Source organism: Heterodontus francisci, unplaced genomic scaffold (genome assembly GCF_036365525.1).
Source record: "Heterodontus francisci isolate sHetFra1 unplaced genomic scaffold, sHetFra1.hap1 HAP1_SCAFFOLD_290, whole genome shotgun sequence".
Taxonomy (NCBI): Eukaryota; Metazoa; Chordata; class Chondrichthyes; order Heterodontiformes; family Heterodontidae; genus Heterodontus; species Heterodontus francisci.
This window is the reverse complement of record NW_027140879.1, coordinates 1913363-1919360: the sequence shown is the minus strand read 5'-3', so window position 1 is coordinate 1919360 and position 5998 is coordinate 1913363.

Here is a 5998-nt window from a genome sequence, read left to right as displayed (position 1 = left end):
CAAGGGGAATTGTTCAGACTTAGTGAGTGGGCAAGAACATGTTAGGTGGAATATAATATTGAAAAATAGAAGGTAATCCACTTTGGTAGGAGGAATAGATGTGCAGGGTATTTCCTAAATGATAAATTAGGAAGTGTAGATGCACAAAGGGGCCTGGGTGTCCTTGCCAATAAGTCACTGAAAGCTAACATGCAGGTGCAGCAAACAATTACAAAGGTTAATGGCATGTTAGCCTTTATCGTAAGAGGATTTGAGTACAGGAGTAGTGAAGGCTTGCTATAATTGTACAGAACTTTAGTTAGACCGCACTTGGAGTATTGTGCGCAGTTTTAGTCCCCTTACTTTAGAGATACAGCACTGAAACTGGCCCTTCGGCCCACCGAGTCTGTGCCAACCAACAACCACCCATTTATACTAACCCTACAGCAATCCCATATTCCCTATCACCTCCCTACACTAGGGGCAATTTACAATGGCCAATTTACCTATCACCTGCAAGTCTTTGGATGTGGGAGGAAACCGGAGCACCCGGCTAAAACCCACGCAAACACAGGGAGAACTTGCAAACTCCACACAGGCAGAACCCAGAATCGAACCCAGGTGCCTGGAGCTGTGAGGCTACGGTGCTAACCACTGCGCCACTGTGCCGCCCGTAGGAAGGATATTATTGCCATAGAGGGAGTGCAACGACGGTTCATCAGACTTGTTCCTGGGATGGCGGGACTGTCCTATGAAGAGAGATTGGGGAAACTATTCTCTAGAGTTTCGAAGAATGAGAGGTGATCTCATTGAAACCTACAAAATACTTTAGGAGATAGACAGGGTAGATGCAGCTAAGATGTTACCCCTGGTTGGGGAATCTAGAATTAGCAGACACAATTTCGAAATAAGTGGGAAGCCACTTAGGACAGAGATGAGGAAACATTTCACTACTCAGAGGGTTGTGAATCTTTGGATTTCTCTACCCTAGAGGGCTGTGGAAGCTCAGTCATTGTTTATGTTCAAAGCAGAGATTGACACATTTCTAAATATCAATGAGATAAAAGGATATGAGGATAGTGTGGGGAAAAGGCATTGAAGTGGATGATGAGCCACGATCATATTGAATGGCAGGTCAGGCTGGATGGGCTGAATGGCCTACTCCTGCTCTTATGGTCCTATGTTCCTAAATCATTGATAGCCTCGGCTTCCACCGCCCTCATGGGCAATGAGTTCCAGCTCATTAACATCCACTGTGTAAAAAAACTCTTCCTCATATTCCCCCTGCATCTCTTACCCAAGACCTTCCATCTGTGTTCCCTGGCCAGTGTTTCATCAGTTAATGGGAACAGTTTTTCCTTGTCTATATCTTATCTAAACCTTTCAAAATCATGAGGGGTCTGGACAGAGTAGGTAGGGAAAAACTGTTCCCACTCGCCAAACGATCAAGAACGGATGGGTTGAGATTTAATGTATTTGGTTTTAAAAATAGCAATGCCAACATGAGGAAAACACTTTCACAAGTTAGTGGTTAGGATCTGGAATGCACTGTCAGAGAGTGTGATTGAAAGAGGTTCACTTGACACATTCGAAAGGGAATTATTTAGACACCTGAAAAGGAAGAATGTGTAGGATTATGGGGGAAAGGCAGGGAAATGGCGTTAAGTGAATTACTCACTCGGAGAACAGGTGCAGATGCAATGGGCTGAATGAGCTCCATCTGTGCTGTAACAACTCTGTGATTCTCTATGATTCTCTTATAATCTTATACACTTCTAGGAAATATTCCCTCAATCGCAATTACTCCAGGGAGAACAACCCCAGCTTTTCCAACTTAGTATTGTAACAAAAACCCCATCCCTGGAACAATTCTGCTAAATCTCCTCTGCACCCTCTCAAGGACAGTCACATCCTTCCTAAAGTATGATGACCAGAGCTGGACACAATACTCCACTTGGGGCCTAACCAGAGTTGTATACATTTTCAGCATAACTTCCTGCTTTGTACTCGATGCCTCTATTTAAGAAGCTCAAGATCTCATATGCTTTGTAGTCATTCTCTCAATATGTCCTGCCACCTTCAGAGATCTCTGCACATCCACACACAGGTCCATCTGTTCCTTCACACTCTTTAGAACTGTACCATTCTGTCTGCATAGCCTCACACTATTGCTCCTGCCAAAATGCATCACCTCACACTCCTCTGTATTAAATTCCACCTGCCACTTCTCTGCCCATTCTGATAGCCTATCTCTATCCTGTTGTAGGCAGTTTATATCATCCTCACTGTTTACCACTCCTCCAAGTTTGGTGTCATCGGCAAATTTTGAGATTCTACTCTGAATTCCAAGATCGAAGTAATGGTTCAATTGAATCTGAATAGACTGTTACATGAAAGTCCATGTAAGCCCCATCAACCTCATTGCCTTCATCAACTCTCTCTGTTACCACCTCAAAAAACTCCAGCAAGTTAGTTAAACATGATTTTCCCTGAAGAAATCCATGCTGGCTTTTCTTTATTAACTCGCATTTGTCCATGTGACTATTAATTTTGTCCCAAATTATTTTTTCTAGAAGTTTTCCCACCACTGTAGTTCAACTGACTGACCTGTAGTGGCTGGGCTTAACTTTACACCCTCTTTTGAACAAGGGTGTGACGTTTGCAATTCTCCAGCCCTCTGTCATCACCCCCGAGTCTAAGGAAGATTGAACATTATGGTCAGCGATTTCCACCCTCACTTCCCTCAGTATCCTTGGATGCATGTTATCTGGTCCTGGTTTTTATCCACTTTAAGTACAGATAGCTTATCTAATACTTCCTCTTTCTCAATTTTAAGCCATTCTAGTATCTGACCTACCTCGTCTTTCAACATTGCCTACGTTGCATCTTAGAATCATAGAAAGTTTATAGCACATAAAGAGACCACTTGGCGCATCGTGTCAATGCCAGCTGAAAACGATCCACCCATTCTAATCCCACCTTCCAGCTTTTGATAGATTATGACACATGAGGTGCATATTCCGTTTTGAATGAGTTGTGGGTTCCTGCCTCAACTACCCTTTCGGGCAATGAATTCCAGACTCCCACCACCCTCTGGGAGAAAGTAAAGTCCTCATCTCCTCTATAGTCTTTCTACCAAGCATTTTAAATCTATGCCACATCGTCACTGATCTCTCTGCTAAGGTGAATCGACCCTTCACCTCCACTCTATCCAGGCCCCACGCAATTTTGTACATTTGAATCACATTTCCCCTCTGCCTTCTCTGTTCCAAGGAGAACAGCCCCAGACTATACAACCTTTCCTGGTAGCTGACATGATCGAGGTTTACAAAGTTATGAGCGGCATGGACAGAGTGGATAGTCAGAAGCTTTTTCTCAGGGTGGAAGAGTCAGTTACTAGGGGACATAGGTTTAAGGTACGAGGTGCAAAGTTTAGAGGGGATGTGCGAGGCAAGTTTTTTACACAGAGGGTGGTGAGTGCCTGGAACTTGCTGCCAGGGGAGGTGGTGGAAGCAGGTACGATAGCGACGTTTAAGAGACATCTTGACAAATACATGAACAGGATGGGAATAGAGGGATATGGGCCCCGGAAGTGCAGAAGGATTTAGTTTAGGCAGGCATCAAGATCGGTGCAGGCTTGGAGGGCCGAATGGCCTGTTCCTGTGCTGTACTGTTCTTTGTTCTTTCTTCTTTGTTATTCTGTGAGGTTGGACGATTCGGTGGTCTTCTGGCTGAAATTGTATTCCTGAAGTTTTTGGCTGGTTGAAGTGCATTTGTGGCAGGCACACATGGCTCAGTGTTTTCTTGGAGGCAGATCTGCAGGTGGCTTTCTTCCCCTGGTTACTCCATCTGCAGCTATCGGAAGGCTTGGAGGGCCCACAGTCGCGTGTTTTTTTTAAACTTGTGATGTTATCTGGAGAGAGAGACGGACTGAGAGGTGTGTGGGGAGGGTAGGGGGGCGAGGGCACAGCCCTTCTGCTTCTGCACAGTTTGAATCACTGGCTTGTGTGTCTTTGTCCAGGGGAAATTCCCAGCTTTCACAGAGATGGACAGAAGGTCTCATGACTGCCGCATTGTAATCTTTGTACCCTTATAATGAGATTCAAGATTAGAAATTATATCTCCCCAGGGCTCAGAATACCACTATTTACTGTTGGAGAAGATTGCTCTTTCAAAGTCAATGTGTCAGGATGGCCTCGAATTCCGTGTTAATGATTGTAAGCTTAGGTAATTCAATCACTAGAGCAAGCCAGTGATTTAGGTCCAGGCTCATAAGATATGTGTCTCCTGTTGGAGGCCTTGGAATGTGAAAAGGTGTTTCAGATAACAATTGTGGTGGCCATCTTGGCTGCCAGTTTTTTCAAGGTTAACTGCAGGATTTTCTCCATTAAATGTTTGGTGTAAGTTTCCAACTGATGAATTAAAATTCCTCATTTGGCACATCATGTTATCTTGAAACCGCCGCAGCACATGGAAAGAAAAGTGAGAATAGGAACATTTCATGACAGAATTGTGGGAAGAAATAGAAGGAAACCCACATTCATGCTCAATAATAACTTCACAAATTCACACATTAATCTTGGATTTACTGCAGCTGACGTTGTCTGATACAGGTGTACTGATCTAATTGTGTTGGAGTTTTGCCTAGAATGGTTATGTGTCAGGTTTGATTCTGGCTGTTCTTGCTGAGTTCTGCTTTGAAATTGTTGGGTTTGATGAGCTTTGGGTTTGGGACCTGATCATTGGGTTCTTCAGTGGGTAGATCCACACTGATCTTACTTTTAGCTTTCTGGTGAGGAACACAAGTGCTGTTTACTTTAGGGTGTTTTCCGTTCCCTTTTCCCTTTACTATGGGGAGCATCTTTTTTCTGATCTGCCCTATGTCCTTGGGGACATTACCACTCGCAAGTGTCTGTCCAACGTTCACTGCACTCTCTTGCGGCACTTTGACTAGTTAAGGCATCTCCCACACCATTGGCACCGTTTTTGGGAACTTTCCTTGCCTTTGCGCTTTTCTGTAAATGCTGTTCTCAGCCTTTTTAGGGTGCCTCTTTGACCTGCATTTAAGGAGGAGAGCGTGGGGTCTGATCTATCTAACATTTCAGGGTTGACTAATCGGAGAGTAGGGGATTCTAGTTGGGAATCCTCCTGGCCCTCCTCTAACCTGTCCTCACTGTCCTTTCCAATCCTTCCCTCCTGACTGTCTGACAGATCTGTACTTGTCTGTCCCCTCCACAGCCTTTACTTGTTTTCCTTTCGTCTGGGTGTCAATTGAATAATTTACCTGAGTATTCCTTTTGTCACTCGATATGAACCACTGAACTGGGATTTCAGGGGTTCACCCTGAATTGGGAGTAGTAACAATACATGGTCTCTGGGCTGAAACGTTCCAGCCTTGACATTTCTGTCTCCTTGTCTTTTCATAGCTGCCTGGGAGATTTTTAGGTGTTCCTGAGCCATTGCACAGGCTCTCGTGAGCCGCTCCCAGAGCATGGAAATATCGTCTAAAATGGAAGACTCATCCCTGTGTCCCAAAAACCTCTCCTTGATTCGTTTAAGAGGACCTCTCACCTTGTGTCCATAAACTAATTCAAAGAGACTAAAGCCAGTGGAATCATTGGATAAGTCCCTGGTATCCAACAGGAGAAATCCCAACCCTTTGTCCCAGTCATGGGGTAACTCATAGCAGTATGGCCTGATCATTGTCTTTAGGATCTGGTGGTACTGCTCCAAAGCCCCTTGTGACAGTGGGTGATAGACTGCGGACTTTAGCTAGGTTATGTCCAGAATACCCATGACCTTTTCAAAAATACTGGACGTAAAATGTGTGCCCTGGCCCACCCGGATCTCAGCAGACAGCCCAGATCGAGTAAAGAATTGGGTTAGCCCCTCCACCACTACCTTGGCAGAGATGGTTCTTCGGGCGAATGGCCTCTGGGAATCGGGTCACCACATCCATAATGGTGAGAAGACACTGGTAGTCCCGTTTTGTTTTCAGCAGTTGTCCCACACAATCCAC